We start from the raw sequence: 25,838 nt of genomic DNA on the forward strand, positions 1-25,838 counted from the left end.
AAATGATGCTAATAATGGAACCTAATAATAAAGGTCATCGTGAGGATTATTAAGACAATGAATATAAAGCAATAAGATGTAGCAGCTAGTATGCAGTGTTTTGCTGAGCCATACTTGAGCTTGAGACAGAAGGAAAAGTCAACACTCCTGAACTTCTCTTCATTTAAAATCTTGACAGTTTATTATGAATTTCTTGCATTTTTTTAATTTAAAAAATTATTGCATTAATATATTATTATCTTCATGATTGGGTTTTCTTTTTTGCCATCCCTTAAATCTTGCACATGCCTACAAATTCAGTAAATATTCATTGCTATCATTTTACCATCCTCGCACAATGACTGCACAACACAGATTAGCACTGAATTATTTAATGTCTTGTATTAGTCATTGTTCCAAGTGCTTACGTGCTGTTTTTCCAACTAATTGGTACCCTTATTAAGGGCAGACATTATGACATATGTCTTTTATTCCTAAAACTGCTGAGTACATAAGAGATTCAAGTAAGTACATGTCCAGCAATTGCTTACAGCCTATGTAGACAATTCACCACTCTGCTGTTCTCCAATCATGTCATGTGTTTGAAGGTTTTGTTCCATGATCCTTGAGAGCTGGGATGACATCTGGCATTATCCTATGCCATGTCTGGCACAAAGATGGAGGGACAAACTCAAAGAACAGGTGGGGATCTTTGAGTTTATCTAATCCCACCTGTTCACTTTCCAGAGAAATTATCTGATGCCCAAAGAGGTTGAATGATGTGACCAAACCAATCAGTGATAGCACTGGGTTGAGAATTCCATTCTCCTGGGCTTTCTCCACCCCAGTACTTTGTTAATTTTCTTTTATCTCTCCATTCCTTTTGGCACCAAGCATAGAGCTCTGCATGCAGGAAAAATTCAATAAATGATGTGGATTAATGATTTCTGGAACCTAAGTAATCTTTGCTTAAAGGGGGGAGTATGGAGTCATTGGCTGGGAAAGCATATGTGTATTTATTTACCAACTATCCATATCTCCTGGCTCAGTGCAGCAAGGTGGCTAAGAAAATACTGGATTCAGACTTAGACAGCTCTGAGTCAAGCCCTGGCTTCACTACTTCCTAGCCATGTGACTTTGGATGAAATTAAGTTTCTTAAATTAATTTTCCTCATCCAAAACATGGACAAAATAATGGCACTTACTGCATAGAGTTGTGGATTATTACACAAAATGAAAACATGTAAAAGGTACGGCAGACTTCCCAATATAGTAAATACTCAACAAATATTAGCAATTATCACTATTTCAAAAATAAGCTCTAAGAGTTAGGTGGGCTATAAGGGCAGATAGATAGAGTTATAGTTATGGTTGTGTAATATACCCACATTTTTATATTATGGTGGATAGGGGCGCCTGGGTGGCTCAGTTGGTTAAGCATCGAGCTCTTGACTTCAGCTCAGGTCATGATCTCACAGTTCGTAAGTTCAAGCGCTAAGTTCAAGTGCCACATCAGGCTCTATAGTGACAGCACGGAGCCTCCTTGGGAGTCTCTCTTTCTGCCCCTTCCTCTCTCATGTGCTCCGTTTCTCTCTCTCTCTCTCAAAATAAATAAATAAACTTAAACATTTTTTTTATATTATGGTGGAATAGAATTGGGAATGGGGGGCTAAATTATCAGTTGAGCACTTACGATTATGCCAAATCTATCCCATGAAACCTCATAAATAACTCTAATACCCACAATATTCTGTGGGATTTCAGTTCCATGTAACCATGTCAGGGACTCTGCCCCCTCCTGAAACTTTACAGATTTCCAAAAGCACCACGAGCCCAGACCAGTAGACTACAAACAGGGATCTGTCATAGACTGAAGAATACCTAACTATAATGTCATTTTTAGTTCCATTTCAGAAGAAAACACTACATTAGCAAGGATGCCTAATCAATAAGCAGAAGCCCAAATATCATAAAACGCTCCATGACTTGAAATGGCCGCCAGCACAAGCCTGGTGCTATGAACAATGGATAGCCTAACCCGGGGAAGCCAGTTGCACAATTCAGTCAGTTCCCACAATACCCCACCTACGTTCAGTCTCAGTCTCTTTTCCCCTCAGCACAAAGCAAGACTCTGAGCCCAAACTTGTACAACTTCAGGGGACTGGACGATATGAGGTAGAAGTCCATGTGGAAAGCAACTGTGTTTCAGTACTTAGAACCTGGGGAAAGAAACAGGCTTGGATATGCCAAATTTCCAAAGACCACAATATTTTACATCCTAACAGCATCTTCATTCCAAAATCCTCACACTGCTTCAGCTTGTCTGGCATTAACATCCAAGGGAAGCACCTATGGGTTCACTGAAGTCACAAAACTTTAAAGAACACTTAACGTTCAGGGTGCCTGGGTGGCTCAGTCGATTAAGTGTCCGACCTCGGCTCAAGTCATGATCTCACAGTTCGTGAGTTCGAGCCCCACGTCGGCCTCTGTGCTGACAGCTCGGAGCCTGGAGTCTGCTTCCAATTCTGTGTCTTCCTCTCTCTCTCTGCACCTCCCCCACTCACATTCTCTCTCTCTCTCTCTCCCTCTCTCTCTCTCTCTCTCAAAAATAATCAGTTTTTAAAAAAACTTTTTAAAAACTTACAAAAATAACACTTAATGTTTATAGCACATGGGTAAGAAAAATGAGGGAAAATACAAATATAACCATTTCTATCCTGGGTCAAACCCTCCATGGGCACTCTAAAATTTGTCTTCAAATTCAAGTTTCCCCAAAACAACATGGTATCCTAAATTGGATCCTAAAACAAACAAACAAAAATGGACATCGGAGAATAAACTGGTAAAATCCAAAGATTCTTTAGATCAGGGATGTCTGGGTGGCTCAGTCAGTCAAGCGTCCAACTTCGGCTCAGGTCATGATCTTGCAGACTATGAATTCACGCCCAACGTCGGGCACTGTGCTGACAACTTGGAGCCTGGAGCCTGGAGCCTGTTTCTGATTCTGCGTCTTTCTCTCCCCCTCCCCTGCTCGTTCTCTCTCTCTCTCTCTCTGAACAATATATTTTTTTTAATTTTAAAAAACGACACAAAGTTTCCTTAGATCAGTTAATAGTGTAATATCAATGCTAATTTCTTAGTTTTGACAAATGCACCATAATTACATCAGATATTAACATCAGGGGAAAACTGAGTGAAAGGTATTTATCTTTTCAACGTTTCTGTAAATCTAAAATTATTCCAGAGTTTATTCAAAACTTTATTTTTGAAGTAGCAAAATAATAATAATAATAATAATAATAATAGTAAGTCAAGATTTCTTTGCTGAGGAGCTTTTGTTTGATGAGTGGGAAGATTAGAGATTATTATTCTCTCTCCCCAGTAAAAAGTATATTTAAAAGACAAAAATCTCCAGCTTTTTACTAGAAATCAACCAAAGATGGTTGACTAACTCCTTTCCCCTCTAGGTAACATGTTGGGAATAAAGGACAAAATGGATGTAGAGCACTTGACGCGGGTCAGGAGTTGGGGAGGGGGCATTTATTTCCCTTTACTCCTTCTCAGGACATCCCCACAGGCAGTGCCTGTCATCCCTCAGGGAAATTGTTACAGGTGGTCCCTCTGGGTGGAAGGAGGGCTCCTCCGTGTTGGCAAGTAGGGCTCCCTACGTCGCTGGCCTCTGAAGGACCCGCCAGATGGCTTAGCACCTGGACATCAAGCTATAGTCTCTCCCTCCATCACCCTTCTAGAGAGCAGCTTGTCCTCTGCTAGGCTCCCGTCGGGCCCTCTAGGAGTAGCTCTGTCCTTGCACTACTTTCTAAAGAACAGCCCACCCATCACTCAGTGGGGATAGGGAAACAGAACATCCTATCGCTTACTTAGTGAGTTGCTTTTTGGTAAGAGTGAGAAGGGAAACAAGGATCCACAAGCTGAGGCTTGGGGGCCCAGCCCCTGCCCCACAGAATGTTATCATGCTACATCACAGGGAGGCTCATTTCTAGAGCAACCCTCACTCCGCTTGTCTTGACTCAACTTTAAGTATATCCATGTTGGCTGTCTCTTATTTCCAAGAAACTCTTAAATTAACTAGACCTTGCTTTGTGTGACAGTGTAGAGCCCCTCCATTCTTCCTGGCATTGCAGGAAGGCAGTCTTGTCTGGTCTTGCAGATAGAGAAGATTGGTGACAGTCCCAAGCTTTTATGTTCTACCCCCATAGGTCGTACATTTCCTAAATAATCTCTATTCCAAATACTCTGCCTTATTAACCTAGCAACCATTCGAATGTCTCAGAAATTTAAAATGTTTCAGTATGTATTCTCTCCCAGATAGCCTCATATACCTAGAGGTAGCCACATGTTCTTGCCAGCCCATGATCTTCCTTCAGTACCCAGCAGTCAGATTACCCTTGATAATCTGTGCATTATCAAGGTCATTCTCATGCTTTTTGGCCACTTAGCATCTGAACCCCTTCTATTTTTGGGGAGTCCTTCTCCCTGTGAGGCAGAGCTGGTCTATGGAGGTGAGCAATGATAGATATTTGCTTACTAACCTCCCAGCAACCGGAGGGATGACCATGAACTAGGCTCCACCAGTAATATACATCCAGTCCAGACTTAAATTGGAAACAAATCATATGAAAAAGCAGAACTCACACAGAATCCCTTCTGGCAATGCAGACAGCTCCATCCAGTTTACGACAGACCCATGGGCAGTTTCCAGCATTTACTGTTGGTGTGGCATGGGGACAACTATCTGTGCTCAGCAGGAGCAGACCAGTTCTCCAGCACAATTTGGATATTTCCCCTGGCTGAACAGCCCCTGAGTCTAACCCATTGACCTTCCTGGAAATTCTAGGACCAGGGCTCAGTTCACAGGTCAGCAACCTGTGTAGTCGCACAGGGGCCCAGGCTCAGCATGGACTGTGCTTGGTTTAATGTTCTGCTGTCCATCTTCCAATTCTCAAAATTTTGACTAAAAGCCCTCATATTTTTGTTTCGTGCAGGGCCCTGCAAGTAAAGCCAATCCTGCTGTGAGCTAGTGAACAAGCTTCAGGTCAGGGACTTCTTAACCTTTTGTGTGCCACACTGCCCTTTGGTGGGCTGGCAAAGCCTATGAAGCACATGAAGAATGTTTCTAAATGCACAAAATATAATAACCAAGAATACTGAAAAATAGTTAGAAATTTTTTAAAACAAATATATGATAGCATAATATGTGTGCTTTTTTTATTAGTACATTAAATAAATCTAGTGGTAGGGTCTAATAAACCACCCTTACCCAGAAGTAGTAATGAGCATAAACAACACTTTGAAATGTCTGTAATAACTGAAACTGACTTAAAAATATCTATGATTTTGGGGGCAAGGGGGAGGTGCCTGGGTGGCTCAGTCGGTTGAGCATCCAACTTCGGCTCAGGTCATAACCTTGCATTTATGGATTTGAGCCCTTCGTCGAGCTCTGTGCTTACAGCTCAGAGCCTGAAGCCTGCTTCGGATTCTGCATCTCCCCCTCTCTCTGCCCCTCCCCTGCTTGTACTCTGTCTCTCAAAAAATAAAATAGAATGTTAAAAAAAGTTTTTTTGGATATATACATCTATGATTTCTAACAGTAATAAATTCACATATACCTGGTTCAAAACTTAAGGAAATGCTGAATTCAGTGAAAGATTAACCCAAAAAAGTGACTCATCCAATTCACAGAGCCCCTAAATTTTATTTTTTTTTAATTTTTTTAATGTTTATTTATTTTTGAGAGAGGAAGATACAGAGTGTGAGAGGGTGAGGGGCAGAGAGAGAGAGAGACACAGAATCTGAAGCCAGCTAAGCTGTCAGCACAGAGCCCGATGCAGGGCTCGAACCCACGGACCATGAGATCATGACCTGAGTGAAGTCAGGCACTTAACTAACTGACAGAGCCACCCAGGTGCCCCAGGCAGAGCCCCTAAATTTTAAATAAAATTTAATTTAATTTTAACTTAACTTTAAAACTTAATTAAAATTTTATTTAAATAAATTCTTTTTTCACTTCATTCAGCCAAAGTTATTATTTCAACAGAGAAGCTTACAACAGAGAAGCCTGTAGAATATAGGGCCCAGGGTGACGCAGGCCCTCAGACCAGCCCTGAGTATGCCAGGATTCCCCACCAAAAAAACACAAGCAAATACAGTAGTCACAGTGGCTCCAGATGAGTCAAAAATGCACCCAGCACAGCCGTGCCCTCAGCTGTTAGGATCTTTGAGGAGAAAGTGTCAATGATGACACCCCAGGACACTGTCTACAAACCATGTGACAAGCTCCACGTGTGTGGTATAAACCAAGTGATCCTGGTTGAGCAAGTAGAGATCCCTTCCCACTGGGAGATGACTATCAGTAACGGCTCCACACCACCAGAAGGGAGATAAGAGCACAGCAGGGTAGTCATTACTCCAAAACCCACAGCAGGCTAACAGAATGTTGAAGAGCCCTTTCCTCCATCTGCCAAATCCTAACCCAGGATTCTCTATTCTAGCCTAGATCAGCAGGAGTTTGTTTTGTTCAGATCTCAAAAGAAATATCCAAACATACCTCTGCTCGTACTGCTCTCTTGTTCCCCCTTCACTCCTTTTGGGAGGGGGCACTCAAAAGCCCTTTGAGGCAAAGGGAATATCTACCTCTTGGACACCCTTGAGAAGCCTGGGTTTGTTTAACAAAAGTAGAAAACAAATCATTTGCAGATATCTTGAACTTTTCTGTTATCCCCACTTTATAGATGAGAAAACTGAGGGTCAGAGAGGTTGTGACTTGCCCAAGGTCACCCAGGTCTCTTGCCTCTTAGCTCAGTGTCCTCTCCTCTGCCCACACCACTCCCATGAATAGATCATAACAAAAGGGGAGGCTGTCTCTGAAAGGGAAGTACATTCATGCAGATCATCTAAAAACCGAGATACCCACACTCCAAATACTGGAGAGCAGGTGTCAGCTAAGAGAGAAGCTCAAAACAGAAGACAGATCCCGAATCCTCTGGCCCCCGAATAGGCTTTGATTTGAGCCCCCAACGCAGGACAGAATTCATTTGGCTGGTGACCAGCACACAGAGTCCTTCCCATTCCTGCCTGGGAGTTATGCTCATAACAACAGCAACAGCGGGAAAAGGGCTTCACGAACATAAAAATAAACAAACTTTCTATTTTTAGCAGGGCTGCAGCTGTGAGAGCTTCATTATTTGCATTTTAGCTGCAGCATTCTGAGGGAGAAGAGGCAAGGGTGGAGGGGTGGGGGATGGGGACAACTGGGGGCTGTCGCACTGGGAGCCAAATTTTCCATTGCTGAGCCCAATTACACACAGGACACAGAAACCAATGTCCAGCCTGGAAGTCTCTGGAGTCTGCAGGTCTGGAAAAACTGAAGAGGGTCAACCAGGAAGCCAGCCTGTGATTGGGCTCTTTTCTGGCCATATATAGAAATAAATAATCCTTTACCCACATGGGTTTTTAGAGCCACAGAAAACTGTTGCCTAGTGACTCCATCAGAGGAGTGTAAGCTCAATTGTAAGTAGAGACCTTTTCGCCTTAACTCAGGTTCTCATTGGAACCTGTGTAAATCTCATAGGAGCGCCGCTCCAGCACGGTCCAGGCTTAACCACTGTGCCCAGAATTCTCGATGAGCCTGCAGTGTTTTCTCCTGCCCAGCTCTCTCTGACAGCTGGCAGCATGGGGAACTTGACAAAGGACAAGCCTAATGAGGAAGGTGGAGAATGATAGTAGCTGTAGTTCCTCCTTTCTGTTTCCCTGGAACAGGAATGGATGTTGTAAGAAGGAAGTTAGTTTCAAGGCTGCCACAGAGGAGGAGTAGAAAGGTCCTTTTCTTATAATAAATGTCACAGAGGCTTTAGGAAAAGGATACACTTGATCTGATTTCAGAAGAAAGTCTCTTTGCCTGTGCTAATCTCTTTAGCCAGGCCATACCTTGACCCCATGTCGCCTTTAATTATGTTCTTTTTCCCCTCTTGTGTCCCTTTTCATGCACAGTCCCAGCTATATGTTCAGCCCTTTGTGAGGAGATAGAATTGCAGTCCTGAGGAAGGAAAGAAGCCAACACTTCAGGCACTCACAAAGAGGAAAATTCTCAAGGAAGGGTGCCATGCTCTTCCATGACTGGGGAGCCCCTCTACAGCCTCCCAGATGTGGCCTTACATCTGAGGAGCTTCCTTCACTGGCAATGGGGAACGAATAAACAGGTAATTTCATTACTGTGGGCAGGCTCTACGTGGGTCAGCACAGAGTGCCTCAGGAATACAAAAGACCCACTTCTTCCTCAGTCTTGGAGAGTCAAGATGTTTTCAGAGGAGACAGTGGCTGAGCTGGGACTCAGGCAAATAGAGATTGGGTAGGGGTAAGGAGCTCTCTTCAAAGGCCACTCATCTAAAGGTAGCTCTCAAATAATATGGCAAGACATATAGCAAGGCTAAAATATACAAGAACCACAAAGATAGTTGATTTCTACCTCCCAATAATATTTACCTTGTTACCCAACAACATTACTGAGCAAAGCAATTATCCAATCATAAGAAAGAGTATCACAGTCTATTTGAACATGGATTTCCACAGTTAACAGTGTAAGGGCGCCTGGGTGGCTCAGTCGGTTAAGCGTCCAACTTCGGCTCAGGTCATGATCTCATGGTTCGTGAGGTCAAGCCCCACATCGGGTTCTATGCGGACAGCTCAGGGCCTGGAGCCTGCTTCAGATTCTGTGTCTCCCTCTTTCTCAGCTCCTCCCCTGCTCACATTCTGTCTCTCTCTCAAAATAAATAAAGATTTAAAAAATTTTAAAACAAAAACAAAAAAAAACTTGAGCCCTAGAACTTGGGGCTGGAAGAGATCATATGGACTACATCTCCAGAGATAGCAACCCCTTCTCAGCACTTCTGCCAGGTGGTCACCCAGCCTCTACTTGAATTGTTCCAGTGATAGAGAGCTGTACACTGATCAAGGCAACTAGTTAGCTAGTTAGTTAGCTACTAAGGCAGAAGCTAGAGTATATAATGGCCTCCTACCAGGCTGGAGTTTCTGATTCCCTTCTCTCAGTCTCTCTACGCTGCAATAAATCCTACAAAAGGCCACCAGCTTAACTTGTGAGTGATTTGTCCATTGTTCCAAATCTGCACTAACCCCAACTACCAACACACAAATTCTGATCTTCTGCTAAAAGACTAGAAGAACCCATATTGAAATGTAACATTGGCTATCTTTGGTCACCAGGTTTACAGATGATATTTTGTTTTTCTCCTTCATACTTTGAGTCTTTCCCTACACTTCTGTATTAGAGAGAAAGAGAGGTTGAGAAAGCATCATCAAATAAATAATGTTATTTACAGAAAAGTCCTACCATTTATTCCTTCTCTAAACCTTTGTCCATGTTGGGTTCAACAGAGAAACTTTCAGTCTCTTTTGCTGTCTTCAGATTCTTCTGCATCTCCTAAATTCTGGCCAACCCATCCCTATCACACAAAGGTTTCCATGAATGCTCCAGCCCTTACTTCCCTTAAATACAAATGTTAAAACTTAGCACTTCATTATAAGCAATTTTCTAAGATCTGCTAATCATTTCATGGGTCAGTTTTACAGTAGATTGTAAATTCCTTAAGGACCATTTCATAGTGCCTACCTAGCACAATACATTCTCCATAAACAATTGCCCATGGCTGGATGGATGGCTGAAATGCTACTAAGTTGTGTTTATTAGCTCAGTTGGTTAGAGCACAGCTTAATAAGTCACCTCTTCCTGTCTTTCTCAAACTGTGGGGTGGTGGGAGCACATCCCTGGAGGTATAGGAAAAGTGTGTCAAGTGTATATGAAGCCACAAGATATTAACTAATGTCCGCCTAAAGCAACAATTTCCTACCCTTTAGGGACACCCTGGTGGAAAAGTTTGAGAAGCACTCCGTAGCCCATGCTTTTTCAAGGGCAGGAATTCCCTCCAAGGCAGATATCCAGATTCTGCTTGAGTTCATCATGTTAGGCTTTGCTTCTAGATACTTTCAGATGACCAGTAGGTTATACTCCACCAAGAAATGTTCCTGGAATGTATCACTCATCCCACACACAACAACGTAGACACCACTGACCGAGGAGCCAGAACACCTTGGTTCTTGTCCCATTATGCACTATGGTGGGCAACCATAGTTGGCTTCTTCAAGCCTTAGCTTCTCATCCACCCTGCCCTCCTAATAGTAATTGGATGAAATTAAATAATACATGTGAAATGTCTTTGTAAACTGAAAAGTGCATATAAGAACCAGGTATTATTATTGTTGCTATCATCCCAGAATCAGTTCATTTGTTTTTGTCCCACAGATGCAGAAGCTGTTTCCCCAACCTGTCCAGTTGATTAAAGTGGAGGGCAGTGGAGCTCTGAATCCAGAAAGTTCTGGGCTGAGGTCTGACTCTAGGTTAAGCTCCACCACACTAGGGACTGATCCATTTTTGTAGATCTCATGTTTCTCAAGGTATTGGGAACATGTATGTACTCAATAAATGTGTTTCTGTTTACTGGAATCTCTACTTACCACCTACCTGATCTTTGAGAAAATTTTTTAACTTTCCAAATCCCAGTCTCTTCATCTATTAGATTGGTATTATAGTATCTCATAGTGCTGTGCAAAATTTGAAGGCAATGTGCATATCCTACTTAGCACAAAGAAAGCAGTAAGTCAATGGTAGTTAAAATAGAAAGGATGAGTGTATTTCTGCAACTTGGTAAATGAAGACTATCACATTATTATATATTTCTGTCAGCCCTTCCTTTTACCTGTTATGGAAAAGTCAGCCTAGGGAGAGGAAGTTTGTTGGTGGCAAAGTTGACATTCTGAGTCACTGAGCTACTTAAGGAAGCAAACTTCAAAGGCACAGTTACTTTATGGGCCCTCCAGGCAAGAGGAATAAACAATTTCAGCCTTCACAAAAACTTCTGCCAGAATGAATGTGCTGGGCAGGGCAGGCTGGGGTTTCCCAGACGTCTTGCTGACACAATGGCAAGAAATGTTTTATCTCGTGCATGTGAATCTATATGAAACCCACACAATGGGCTCACTCAGTAAATCGATACGTAAACCTGTCCCCAAGAGAAGAGCAGAGGACAAGGGGAACCACAAAGAGAGGCAGAATGAGAACTCTGTGGGGCTCTGCTCTGGCCCTGAGACCCCTGCCAGGAAAATGGAATCCAGAGGCCTGCTGCTTACATTTGAACAAAGCCAAAGCTGAATCCCCAGAAAGAGCACTGAACGGTAGTGCTGGCTAGTTTGCAACAGCCAGAGACAGTGCTATAAAAATAGCTTTCAAGACACATTCTGAGGGGCTGTGCACCAGAAACAGAAAACGAAAACAGAACCCCTTCATGCCCCAGAGGTATAAACAAAGTGCTTTCCAAGCCAGCACCTGTCCCCAGCCACATCAGCCCTAGTAATGGAAGCAGTTGGGCAAGGTGCTGTAGCTCTAGAATCTACAGGAGCACTGAAGAAAGCACAAAGCGCATGCAGTGTTGGGACACGTATGCAAGGGGAGACATGTGGATTATCAAGGGAGACATCCAAGAATTTCCTAAACTTTCCCCAGTGCCAAGATTTGCAGCTACAGCCGTAAAAGTAACATTTTTCCTGGCAACCCGGATGCAGCACTGAAGACATTTTGGGTGTTGCATTGAAAAGAGTTCCCAAGAAAAGTATATTGTCACTGCTCTTTTTAGAGGAGCTTTCATAATTAGACTAACTTATGTCAGAATTCAACAGTTTAGAAGGGAAAGTCTGAACAGAAATCTAATCACAAGAGGTAAATATAATAACTGGTATGAAAACAGGCTCTCTAAATCTGTTTAGAAGTCCAAAGCCAAAATGAAAAAGCAGCGCCTTTTAAAAGGGCTGTAAGGGGAGCAGAGGAAATACTTTCTTAGAATGGCTATAATTAAGCTGAACACGCACGAGACTAAAAATAATAGACAGTATCTGCAGAAATTACTTGGCTGAGGTTAAAAGAACAAGGTTTTGCTGCCTTCGTGGGGTAAAGGCCACAGAGACTGTACAATTGGGCAGGTAACATTGGCATTGCCAACTGGCTCAAATCCAAGCTCAATCAAGGCCAAGACAGTTGTCCACAAAGACCCCGCATATTCACAGTGTAAGGGCCACCCTGAAATCCCAACCACACGGAGCAGATCTTAGCTTCCTCAAGTTCTCCTTTACAGCTCTGCCATTCACACGTCTGTCCAAGCCTTTTTGGAATCCATCTATGTTGCCAGCTTGTGCCCCCTCTGGGAGATAATCCAGTCCATAAATTCATTACCTGCTGCGTGGTGTAGTATTTCCACTGACTTGTCTTGAACTTGCCTCTCTCGTGATTCCAAGATGCTGTTACATTTCAGGATCTGATGAACAAGTCTGCACTCATCTTACCCACGCCATTTATAGGCAGATCATTCCCTCCTGACAGCCTGTGCCTTGTCAACAGACCTTCTGATTTCTAGTCAGTCCCTCAGAGCATCCAGGCCGGCATTCAGTAACTTTCTATAGCCCCGTTTATGATTCTAGATCCTCGGCCAAGTGTCACAGGCAAGAATACACCACAGTTGGAGAGGAGAGCAAGATAAGATTCTTAATTTAATATTTTCCATACCTGAAGAACATGCCCATTGGGGGTAGCCCAAATATACAAACGTATTATATTCGACACGTCTTCTAGACTCAGGGCATTTGCAAACTGATGGTAAAGTGTCCGCAGGCAGCTCAAAGTGGATTGATGCTGGCCAATAGTGCAAGTCAACCTGTCTAAAACAGCATTGCCAAGCAAGAAAAGCAAGTGTAGTCAGTCCTCATGTCCACAGCAGGCTATGGCTATATACTAAATGCCCCAGTGATTTTCACAGCACAGACAGGGAAGTCTTTTGTCCCCAACATACTGATGTGCTAAACTTAGTAGGGGGCGATCACTCAAATTTTCAGTCTCACTTCACATAATCTGTTTATTTTGGCTTCTTTTTTTTTTTTTTTTTTAATTAGATGTTAATGTTCTGTTTCACTCCATTTAGAGCCCACTAACCCCTTGACCACCTTCAAAAATCTTTATGGAAAACGTAAGAAATAATGAGGATTAAGCAAGAGGTAACAGCACTGTGGTTGCCTGGGGCCGTTTATGAGTTCATTAGAATTAGGATTTAACTGCCAAGAGAATAAAATAGAATGTGGGTGCTCTAACCTGCTTTTTAGTAAGGCATACATCATCCACCCAGACTGAGAACATTTGGCCAGATGCCCACTCCTTTTCTTCTGCCATGATTGCATCTTCCAAGTAGAGTCAGTCCCTCAACAGACCGGGCAGCCTTGGCAACCAAATGTGAGTCAGTCCACCATCTTGCTCACCTATGAGTCACTGATTTCTCTGCCACAGAAGCTGTTGGCTTTCCTTGTTTAACTGAAATATCACAGAGACACCACGTAATGGATAGGCCCCTGATTCTCTTTCTCCCATTGGCAACCATGTCTGTGAAGCCCTCAGCTCAAGTCAGTTGCCTCCATTTTTCTTGTTTAGTTTCTTCCTGTTTTTTTCTTAAAGGCAACCCTAAATAATCGTCACTCAGGCCACAGCCGATCTGTAACATTGCTCTCGATATCCAGAAAAGCTTTTTCTGTAGCTTTCCCTCCAAAGGCCTCATTCCTGGCCTGAACATTACCTTTGTGCAAGCGTGGATTTCCTTCCCAGAAGGCGAGTTCCTCCTTTACTGGATGACAGAGTAAGAGGACAGACTGGGAGTTTGGAAACACTGGAACTCAAATCTGGGCTCCAGTATCTATTAGTTATGTGATGCAGAGGAAGTTACTTAACTTCTCTGAACCTGTTTCCCCGTAAAACGAGGAGAATACTACATCTCCTAAATGCGTTGTGAAAGATTCCATGATATGTGCAAACCTCCCGGCACAGTATCTGTGTCCTTCCTGCAGGTGGAAGGAAATATCCATTCTCCAATCCTTTGGCCAGCATTCAAGGCCTCGCTACCAGCCCCACCCCCCACCCCTTCCTGTCTTCCTCAATACCCTCGGACTCTATACCCTGGCTGTAAGCTCCAGGAGTGTTGGAGGGATCAATTCTACATACTTAGACATCTGCAGGCTCAAAGTATGATTCCAGATGGAGCTTCTGACAGCATGGGGAACACATCAACTAAGGGAAGCCCCTGAGTCTGGACACTTGCAAGCAAACTTGCAAGCCCAATCTTCCCATTTCTGCTGATGCTACCCAATTGCTTGTTAAGCCCATTTGCTTCTGGAACCTGTCTTCTCCCTTCCTGTTCCGACCTACACTGAGTTCACTCCACCTGGATTTCTGGAAAAGAGTCTCATCTAATCTCCTTCCATTGGAAGAAAACATTTCCCCCCTCTTTCCTTAATCATTCTTGGCATTTCTGACTAAAGGGCAGGGTTTTCTCTTTGGCCTTTCAACTGAGAGCCATTTGGTTTCTCCGGTACTCACACAAATGGATCTCTTGTTCCTCAGTGGAGATAGTTAACTGCAAAACAGTCATTTTAATGCCCACATGAACACCAGCCCTCAAGCACAGTAGGTAGAGGGCAAGACCCGGCTCAGCACCTGGCACCTGGTCCCTGAGCACCTGCAAATACAGTCAAGAGGGCAGCACCTGAGGCACATGTCATGGAAAAACTCACCCAGATGACTCAGAGAGGGCCCCTCCAGGGCCAGGTCCTGGCATCACCCCTGTCCCCTGCCTGCCCCCCAGTAACCTTGGAGACACTGAACAAGCTCCCTACCACGGGTCACCAGAAGCTTCGAGTCTCGAGTCCCTCACCCAACATTGGCATAGGCCCTTTCATCTTCTAGTGTTCCAGGTACTCGAAACCGGACCCATGGACATCAGAGTAAAAACTGGATGGAGGGCAACTGAGGATGAGAGGGAGGAATCTCTGAGAATTTTCTGCAGGCAGTTTCCCCCTCCATCTCTGCTCTGACAACTCGTGATGGTGCAGTCTTCCTCAACGCCTTCAGCGAGCGGCCCAAAGACTGTGTACACCCTCTCCCACCAAGCCCGCAGCGATTGATTAGGGCAGCCAGTCGCTTTGTTTGTCCAGATAAGGCATGGGAGCCTTCACCCAGTCTGTCCCAGGGCCTCCCTCCCAGATGCCTTCCACCCCCCCTTCCAAGAAGGCCGCTCCCTTAGGCAACACTGGGCTGTCTTCACAGCAGCCCAAGTTCCCCCCCTGAATCCCTGAATCCTCTCAAGTCCCCAGGAACCTGGTGCGTCTGAGAAATGGACTGGGGACCGGCTCCGGAGGAGAGCGGCGCGTCCCGTAGGAGGCGTGTTCCGGAACCGGTGGGGCACCCACACGTAGTGGCGGGGCGGGGGCCGCGGGGGGAGGGCGCGTCGGGGCGGGGGCGCCGAGTCCAAGGGCACCAGCGGTCTGTGGGCCCCGGGCGGGGAGCTGGGGCCGAGCCCAGGCGGCGGGAGAGAGGGCGCGTCTGATTCAGGAAGTTGTGTCTCTGACATCAGGGGCAGGACGGAGTTGGAGCGAAACCTCAGAAATGTGAGGCTCCAGCCTCGGGAGGGCAAAGAACGCACAGGGGGCTTTCCTCGTGGTGAGGGCAGGTACGCGCGGCGCCCGGCTCCCACCTACCCCTCCGCGCCGCACCTGGCTCCGCAGGGGGGCGGGCTTCCGCACTGGGACCTTGACCTCCGCCGGGACCCCTGCTGTCAGACGGGCCGCGCCAGACCCCGGCGCCACCGCGCCTGTAGGAAGCCCTCCGGTGGACTGCGAGGTGAGTCTCCAGACTGTGTATGTGTGTCAGACTGTGTGTGTGTGTGTGTGTGTGTGTGTGTGTGTGTGTGTGTGTGTGTGTGTGTTTTAAGTTGCCCTCTGTTTGGAAGGGAACTTCCCGCTCACTTTCGTTCTTTGCAAGGAGGAGACCAGCCCCAGAGATCAGTGAGATTCCAGGATCGTTTCTAAATAGCCTCTTGGCCCTTCACAACTTCGGTTCTAGTTTGTTTCCCTTCTTGGGAGGATTCTCAGCAGCTTGACATCTGCTTCTGGGCTGAGTCCACATGGGTTGGGGGTGGCGGTTGGGGTGGAGTTCTCTTACTCCAGTTGACAAAGCTGCCAGTAGGAGCTTTGGGACCGGGGGACATTCTATTTGCTACTGAAAAAAAAGTCAAGGCCTGAAACCCACTAAAACGCACTCAGGCTTAGATGTTTCTAAATTATGCTAAGTGAAGCCAAATTTTCAACGGAGCTAAGAAACTGGCCAAAACGAAAATATGGCATGGAGCCAGGTGTGGAGTGGGAACCTGGCTGCTAGTCTCCAAGCCTCCAGGGGATTTACTGTGACACAGATTGCTTCCTAATTTCTTTGAGCCTCTAAATGGTCCTACTCCCAGCACCGCATCCCCCCAGACCACCCATGAAGGTAAAGGACACAAAAAGACCTATTTCCCTAGTATTTCCAAGAGCTTCACAGGAATACATTGTGTAGTGATTGAGTTAAATAAACTATAGATGTTTTGCTGGTGGGAACAGCAGTCCTGCCTAACCGAAAGGGAAACCGAAGCAGACAAGAATTGCCCTAATTTCACAAAGAATGCTGGCGGCCCGCATTCTAGCTACCTTGCAGGACTGCTTCTCGGATTCTGTTCAATAAGGAAGGGGAAGGGGGGACAGGGGGTGGTGCCGGTAAATGCACTTGAGCATGTCAGCAGCACCTTCCTTCAAAGCTGGTGCAGTTCATTCACTTAGCTAAAGTTTGGAAGAATCTGAAGCTAATTTGAAGGAGCCCTCATTTTGAAGTCCGGTTGGTAATGGGGAGAGCCTTGAGTTCTAAGGAACAGGTCTGAAAAGCACCACTGATGCATCTCGTTCCTAACCCTTTTACAAACGGTTTGTCAACTTCCACCCAAAGAGTTCAGCAAGGGTCTTACCATCGATCTCCTAGTCTGATGCGCCTTCCCTTTGCCCAGTGCTGGCCAGCTGTGCAGGAAAATCTGATCAAGTCCTTCATTTCTTCTGAAATTCTGGCTCCCCATTCCCACCCAAGATACAATAGAGGAGAGGAATGCATGACAGAACAGATGTTTCTCCAGCCTCCATGCTTTGTCAATATCTAGCCTATAGAATAAAGTCAGAATGATTTCTGCCCGTTTCTCTGAATACTTAACTCAAGGGAATAATGGGCACCCAGCAAGCTAAGTTACTGACCTCATCAAAGAGGGGTGAACATCCATTCCCCTCCCCACCCATTCCTGCAGCAGTTTCTGTACCTACTGTGTGATAGGCAGTGTTCCAGGACCTTGGAATCCAAAGGTAATGAGATAATTTCTGCTTTTGAGGACCCACAATCTAGTAAATGCCACGAGACACAGAAACAAATATGGTTCAGAATAATACACATTACAGTAACAGTAGCTACAGAACACTGAAATAACCCAAAGGAGAGAGTGATAAACTCCCCTAGGAATTATCTGGAAGTCAACACTGCAGAAGTGATGGATGAGCAAGGTGTTGGAAATGATTAGGAGTGATTAGGGAAAGGGTATTTCAGGCAGCGGGAAGAGTATATTCAAAGTCAAGGGCATGTTGGGGGAACTGTGAGTAATGGGACTTACACTACTATACTAAGGAAGTCATGGTTTTGGTATTTAAGCAGAGAAAGGGTGTGGTCAGATTTGTGTTTGGAAAGAGAACTAAAGGCCAGATGCAAGCTAGCTTGGAGAGATGGGAGGCAGAGATAAGGAGGACCTCAACTAAGATCATGGCAGCGGGAACTAAAGGAAGGGAATGGATGCTAGTGATGTTTACAAAGTTAGAGTCAAAGTACATCCTGACCAAGTGAACAGGGTAGAGGAGGAGTGAGCGGAAAAGAGGATGATTTATAAGGTGTGGAGCTGGGGTTGGGGGGTGCACTGTGATGTCCAGAATGGAAACCGTAGGAACTAAGGGAGCAGTGGACTTGAGAAATGGATTGTGGCAATTAACACTTCACACACATTTAGGACGGATGTACCCAAGAGATGCCCAGGAGGTGCCCAGGAGATTTCTGGTAAGCAGTGGCTATTCAGGTCTGGGGCTCAGGGAGAGATGGAGGCAGCAGGGCGCCTGGGTGGCTCAGTAGATTAAGGTCCAACTCTTGGTTTCAGCTCAGATCATGATCTTGCAGCTTGGTGCTTCAAGCCCCACATCGGGCTCTGTGCTGACAGCGTGGAGGCTGCTTAAGATTCTCTCTCCCTCCCTCTGTCCCTGCCCCTCCCCCACTCACACTCTCTCTCAAAATAAATAAGCATAAAAAAAAAAAAAAAAACTAACTATCCCTGACTTGCATAAAAGCAGTGGGGAAGGGTGGCTAAAGGAGCCTGTAATAACGCTATCTGTGAGACCATGTTGACACTGAAGAATCTTGGATTTGGCCAGTACTCATTGGCCTGGAGATACTATTTTTATATCATATGGTGACTTGCTGGTGAATCTCTAGATTTCTAAGGCCTTCCCAGGATGCCTTGCAGGTGATATCTAAAATTCTAGGGGCGCCTGGGTGGCGCAGTCGGTTAAGCGTCCGACTTCAGCCAGGTCATGATCTCGCGGTCCGTGGGTTCGAGCCCCGCATCGGGCTCTGGGCTGATGGCTCAGAGCCTGGAGCCTGCTTCCGATTCTGTGTCTCCCTCTCTCTCTGCCCCTCCCCCGTTCATGCTGTGTCTCTCTCTGTCCCAAAAATAAATAAATGTTGAAAAAAAAAAAAATTTTTAAATTCTAAAATGTTGGAGACGACCCTGCATTAGTGGCACACAGATGCATTTAACCAAACAAGTGAATCCCTAGGAATCACTTCATCATATGAAAAATGAACACTCTAGTTCAACTGTGAGATCTGCCAAGACCTCTCCAGAACTCATACCCCAAGTTTAGTAATACGCCTGTGTGGGAGAGTCCTACCATCATTAAAACAAGAAGGATGACTTTGCCAGAGAAAATTTTAAACCCTTATTGAACAGTACTTGAGGTCTGACTGCCATGGCTCAGATCAGGAAATTATGTGACCCAGTGTGGAAGGAAAAAAAAAAAAACCTTGAACTTGGAAGTAGACAGACATGGATTCAATTCTTGTCTTGACCACTTATTAGCTGACCTTGGACAAGTCTTTGAATTTCCCAGCTTCGTTTCCCTTATATTTGAAATGGGAATAATTATTACTCACCAGGGCAAATTGAATCAGAAATCAGAATCAAATTGAAAAAGAAAGTTACATTTAATGTGCTCCATAAATTGCAAGGTTCTATAAAAATGTAAGTTGTTTTATTATTATTACTAATCTTCCCTCTTGAAGCTACCAACTTACCCTGGACTGTGTAGGTGTAAGATCTGGGGAGGCTCTTCGGCCCAGACTTGCAGCTTTTTAACTGTATGAAATATTTTAAGGAAGCAATTATAAATGTCTCCTTCCGTCATATGAATGGCATGTATCTACTCTGGCTACTTCTCCTTTTACTCCTTACCTACAGTGGCCAGAGCCCAAAGAAGTGAATGTTTATGCAGGTCGTGCACAGCACAAGGATTCCTGGGAGCTCATGGCTGAAAGCAGCCAGCATTCTACTTACCGGACCACGGACCTGCCCCGCTTGCACTGGGCCCACTCAGAAAGGAAGCTTTCTTTCCAATCCTCACCAAGGTGCTGGTTAAACCAGCACTGGCCTTGAATCTGAGCATCGGTTCATGGCTTAGGTGTATCTGTGGTTTTCTTCTGTCCCGACTAAGGAACCCTAACGTCGTCCAACACAGTAAAGCCGACACCCAAACTTTCAACTAAACAGACTTCTGAGAAGGGATGGCTGTTGATGAACAAAAGAAAAAAATAACCACAGGCTCAAAAACTTCAAACGGAAAAACACTTTGAAATAAGCCAGCCCCGCCCCTTACTTCACAGGTGAGCGAACTGATGTTAAGGCGAAGTGTGTCCCCAGCTCAACAGCTGATTAAGGGAGCGACCAGAACCCAAGCTCTGTCTCTCTCTGTTCAGGAACAGCAGACACTCTCTAGGGTTTCCGTCACCTGGACCTTCTGGACCTCACACTCAGGCACCCAAACACTGGCAGAGATGCAGAATGAAGAGGCTGGAAGGCTAAGCCCTCCCCAAGCAGCCTCCAGCAGGCTCCAGCCACCAGGAGCAGATCTTCCAGAGATGGGGGCGGGTCTCCTCTTTTAAGGCATCTCCGTACCATACCCAACACTTCTGTTTGCTCAACTTCAATCCTTAACGTTTTCTCAAAAATTCCCAAACACCTCTCAAAAAAGGGGGACCGCACTGGGTGTCAAAATTAACTGAAACCCCTTTTGTGTTTCATTAAACTTGTCGTGAGGATGGTTTCAAGACCATCGGACAGGTCAGCACTAAACATCCAATATTGATTTACACTTTCCCGTTCCATGAGAAAGGCTCCAGGGTGAGCTTTTGTTACTCACAAAAGCTCATGAGACTCATCACGGGCACTGTAAGAGAGAGAAAACAGAGGCAGATAGACTTTTTCCCTCTTTATGCGGCAAGAGGAAAATCAACAGCCAATTCTTTGAAGGGCAGTCCCCAGGGCCACACAGACCAGCTCAGGTTTCTGACTTTTCCCCTCACATGGGCCTGTGCCATCCGAGCAGAGCACCGCCTGGGGACATGAGTGGGCCTCAACGTAGCCTGGTTCCAAAATGAACCTCACGCAAACACAAGATTTCTTTCTCGGGACAACTCCCAAGGGGCCACAGCAGTGTCCAAACCAAATCCCAGCCCCTGGCAAAAGACTTGCTCCCACGATTGTAAGCAAGCTGCTCCATGGAGTTTGTTGCTAAGAGATGAAAGAAATCCTAATCATCGCTGTCGTTCTTGGTCAAAATTGAAGATTGTGATTGTAAACCTTTGTGAACTTGCCTTTGCTCTTAACCATCTACAGTTTCTTCCCGTTAGGATGTCTTTCAGTTGACTTTTATTCTCCTCAGATACACTCCTGATTTCAAGCTGGATAGGCTTCAGGAAAGTGCATCCGCAACTTCTTTAGTTTCCCAAGCGAGTCACAAAAGAAAAGTGGCAGAAGACAGGGAAAAAATTTAACGGCAATAAGGGTAGTTGCATGCTATAGTATTTTTAGTCTTCAGGTTATCCTGAGAAGGTACACAAGTTTAGAGATGGTGCGGAAGCTGGTTAAGTAAGTTAACCCCTTAACTGGGGTTAAGGTCAGTGAAAGAAGCGATGGAGGATGCAAAATTGTCTTAGCCGCTGTGTTATGGAAACAGAATGGCGCACAGTGGACACGTCTTAGCCTACGTGGCATGCGGCCATGGCCCCCGTGGAAAGAGAAGAGAATGCTTCAGTGCAAGTCAGGAACCTGTTTTTCCCTCTCCAGCCTGAGTGAGGATCTGAGTCTGCCCTTCTGGCCCTGGTTTCTAATCTTAGAATCTTCTGCAGCTCCACCAGTGGGACAAAGTGTGGGCTCTCAGAAGCTCTTCTGCTGTAAAAGCCCTGGCCATAGCCTGGAGGCTCCATCGGGCCACTCGTGTCCAGTGGCCTAACATCACCCAGGAACCATATAGGACAAAGTAACCTTCCCGATGATTCGGGACTGGGAGAAAACACGTTCATCCAACCTTTGTCGGTTCCTTCAGATTTCTAGTGTGCATGCTAGGCTCTCAGTAGCCATTTGTTCAACAGTGGTGCTAAGAATTTGAGGCATGCAATTTGACTGTCATGCTACACTCCCCCTCCCCCCCCACCCCCCGCCCCCACACCAGGCAGGTTGTTTTATGAGCACATCGCAATTGTTTATTCAACACAATGTGACAAAAAGTAGCAAAGCTGAAAGAGAACACACCGCTCTTATTGCCAGCCGTGCAGACTTCCCCCATCCATGGAGCCCCTTTCTTATAAATGACTGAGGCTGGCACCCTCCCTTCTCTCTCTGCCTTCTACTCCTGACCTGAAACTTTCCCTCCCGCTCAAGGCCCACCATCTACTGAGTAGCAATTGCCAGTACAGCACAGCGGTGGCCTAGAGTAAAACCTCCAGGCTCATCACATGTGTGACCCACACTGTCCCAAAATGAAACCTCCTCTGGGAGAGGGGAATACGTTTGCACCCAGACATGACCTGACCAGTGCTCTCCTGGTTTCTGAATTAGAAACTCAGTTCCTGCCCTGTGGGATGCTTGGCCCAGAGCCTTCCCTCATTCAGAAAAAAGACAATGATGTGCTGAGTGCCTTAGGATACTTTGCTGATTTCCAACTACGTGCTCTTCATAGGTTTTCACAAGGATATTATTGACCCCACTGAGGAAAAGATGATTTTTACTGGGTTTCCAATGGACGAATGGCACAGATTTTCACAGCTGGCCATGGAAGGAATATCTCATTTCCAGACAGAGGCACTGAGTCTCCCCTCCACCCTGTCTGGGACAAGGTACAGGGACTCAGTCACAGAGCATGTGCCACATGGGGAAGGAGGTCTGATGTTCCTGACTGACATTTTCCAGGAATAAGTCTTCAGTGGTTTAAAAACATTATTCCTGGGGCTCCTGGATGGCTCAGTTGGTAAAGCATCTGACTCTTGATTTCAGCTCAGGTCATGATCTCATGGTTTGTGGGTTTGAGCCCACGTTGGGGCTGACAGCCTAGAGCCTGCTTCAGATTCTCTCTCTCTCTCTCTCTCTCTCTCTCTCTCTCTCTCTCTGTCCTGCCCCCACTCACACACGGTCTCTCTCTCCCTCTCTCAAAATGAATAAATAAACTTAAAAAAAAAAAACAACAGTATTCCTTCAATAAGGAATCTCCACCATTGAAATATGTGATCATTCAACATTTGGTATTGTAATGAATGAATAAATACACACTAAAAAAAGAATCAATGCCATTTTATACATCTTAAACAATTAATAATAGGAACTATATCATTGTTTTCCATTTACCATCTATGAGCTTTCAAGAAATTTTGCTTTACCTCCCCCCCAAGTTTTTATGAAGGTGAAATTCACATGACATACAATTAACCATTTTATTTTATTTTTTAATTTTTTTTTATTTATTTATTTATTTATTTATTTTCACTTTAGAGAGAGAGAGTGGGGGAGAGGGGCAGAGAGAGAGAAAGAGAGCGAATCCCAAGCAGACTCCACACTGTCAACACAGCCTGAATCAGAGCTCGAACCCACAAACTGGGAGATCATGACCTTAGTCAAAATCAGGAGTTGGTCGCTTAACTGACTGAGCCACCCAGGTGCCCCTCTATTCGTCTGTTGATAGACATTTGGGTTGTTTCTGTCTTTTGGTGTTGTGAACGTGCATGTACGAGGATTTGTTTGAGTGCCTGTTTTCAGTTGTTTGGGGTACACACCTAGGAGTATAATTGCTGAATCATATGGTTATTTTATGTTTATCATTTTGTTTTGCCTTTTCCCACATTTTGATCAACATCCTTTCTTGATGATAATACGCATATTAAGTAAGCATACTATCCTATCCCTAGTCTCTTATTTGTTACCTTTGATCTTATGCTTTAATGAAGGATATCAAACTCTGCTCCTTGTTGTCCTAGAGATGAGGTTATTTGTCTGCTTGAGAAAGAAACTGTTTGGACAAACGATAAACTCTCCTTGGTGTGACTGAGTAGGAAGTAACTAACATAACAACAGCAACATTTATGGAGCACAGTCTGCATGGTGCCAGGCATTGCATTAAATGCTTCATCTACCTCCTCTCATTTAGTGTTCAGGACAGTGCACTTACTCTCCTTGTTTTACAGATGAGGAAACTGAGGTCTCTATTGAAAGCTGAGTGCTCTTCCCTTGGCTCCAGAGGGTCATCCATTAGCCTAGCCTACAAAGAAACTCTGCGGCTGTCACCAATAATGAATCGGGAGCTCACAGTCTATTTTGGCAGACGGACAGATAAAGAGGCAATTACGACACAGTGTAGGAAATGCTATGAGAGGTGTCACAACTGGGACCCACAGGACCCAGAGGGAAACCACTTAGCCCAGCTTCAGGTGACAGACTTCCCAGAAGAGATAAGATCGAAGTGTGTTAATTTTATGTATAAACTTTTGTGACCCTTGGTAAGGTCTGACCCTCCACCATCACCCTTGGGCACCACCACTTGGTCATTAAATTCCCACTGCGCGGTCGCTGGCACATGGTAGCTGCTCATCAAACACAGGTTTATTAACGTGTGCTTCTGCAGCTGGAACATCCAGCCCCTGTCACCCTGTTAACACGACTCCAAAAAGGGCCTGCATTTCAACTCATAGGCTTTCCCAATTCAGATATGGCCCGGGCATCAGGGAGAGAAGGTGAGAAAAGGCCTACAATGGCTTGTGTGGTTCTCTGTGATATCTGCGTGGGCACCATGTACATGAGAAGACGGGAAGGGGCGGGAAGTCGTGCAAAGGGCATTATGAGGAGATCTTGGCATGCCCAGGTGAGGAGGCCCTAGGGTTGCATGGGATTCTAAAGAAGAAATTAAATGAACCCGGTAAGCCACTTTCTAAAATCAAAATTTGTCCATTCATCTTGAGATTGTATTGTTGCTTCAGAGACTCCTAGCGTATGGCCATGCTGGGTCTCAGCCAGCAGGTACAAGAAACAGCAGCTTCATGGGGAGAGATCTAGACTCGCCCCTCCCCCCGCCCCCCCCCCCCCCCCCGCCCCCGGCCCCCAGTTGGTAATTCTCACTCCTCTGTCTTGGAGATCGTCAGTGAGATTTGGCCGCCTTCAGTTGCCTTTGGCCAGGCACCTTCAGCTCGTCTTTGCAAAAGGAAAATTGTAAAAAACTCTTAGGAGGCTTGGAGGCCTCGATTTAGAAGGCAGAAACAGTCCCAGTGTGCGTCTAGCTGCATTTCCGTACACATTTCTCAAAAACTCTGTGTGTGCGTGACACTATATACACTAGAGGCCACAGGGAATTAAAAAAAAAAACAAAAACAAAAAACAGCAAGTCCAGATCTACCTTCCGTCTAGGAACCTGTGAGCACCTGCGAGCAAATCCTGCCCCTCTCATGCAGACCTGTGAGAAACAGCCTCTTCCCTGGGATTAGAGTCTGTCCTGGGATCTCTGCTCTTGAGGGCCACCAGCTCTTCACCCATCGCCCAGACCGCGCCATTCTCAACATTCTGCCACCTCCTCCATCCCTGGCCGGTTGGCTGTCCAGGCTCTGACCCACTTGCCTAAGCCGGAAACCACTGCTTTGGGCTCCACCCACGGCAAGACCTTCCTGTTCCGCACAGGCCCCGGTCCTGGACCCCCCAACCTGCTGTAGCCCCACCTGCTATGCCCCTGGATGGCCTGGCCCTGCAGAGGCCTGTGCAAAGCTCATAGGGATACCAGGGCTCCAGTGCCAGTGATGAGTGTGGGTGCCTGGGCCCAGAGGAGATAACACCTTAGCCTTCACACAGGCATTCTTAATTCTGGTTCTTTTCCATCCTCCAAAATCATAACCAGTCAGTTTGTTAACCATTCGACAAACGCTGAGCACCTACTATGGGCTAACACTAAGCAGTGGGGACTCCTAGAGGAAAAGCTCTCAGGTAGAGAGCTCAAATACAGTCATGTGGGAAAGTAGACGTAGCACAGCATCTGTACAGAGCACACGATCATCTCCACTGGTTGTCAGGCAGGTGAGGCAGCAGCGGGGGGAAGACATAGAGATATAGATCTCTATATAAACCAGGATTCCAGAAAAAGCCCCCAGGCCACCAGAGCCTCCTTTCTGTCACCCCTCTCCCGCAGGGGCTACACACAGGTCAGTCTTTGCACAGTTTAACAGGCCAGAGTGTTCCTCACTGGCTCTGCCAGAAATAGCAAGGGGTGCTTTTCCA

General features: G+C 45.6%; 1 protein-coding gene across 3 annotated transcripts in view; it reads left to right on the top strand.

The window, feature by feature from the left end:
* The first annotated feature begins 15,217 nt into the window (after nucleotides 1-15,217).
* Nucleotides 15,218-25,838, top strand: part of KIAA0040 (KIAA0040 ortholog) — a 42,383-nt gene continuing 31,762 nt past the window's right edge. For 2 of the 3 annotated variants that reach the window (XM_086694323.1, XM_086694325.1), the window contains exon 1: nucleotides 15,390-15,772. The gene's annotated coding sequence lies outside the window, so the exon portion shown is untranslated. Of the gene's footprint in view, nucleotides 15,330-15,389; nucleotides 15,773-25,838 lie in introns of those variants that run through there. The other variant, XM_086694324.1, reaches the window with a different exon arrangement.

Source organism: Puma concolor, chromosome E4 (genome assembly GCF_028749965.1).
Source record: "Puma concolor isolate L17-30 chromosome E4, mPumCon1.1.hap2, whole genome shotgun sequence".
Classification (NCBI taxonomy): domain Eukaryota; kingdom Metazoa; phylum Chordata; class Mammalia; order Carnivora; family Felidae; genus Puma; species Puma concolor.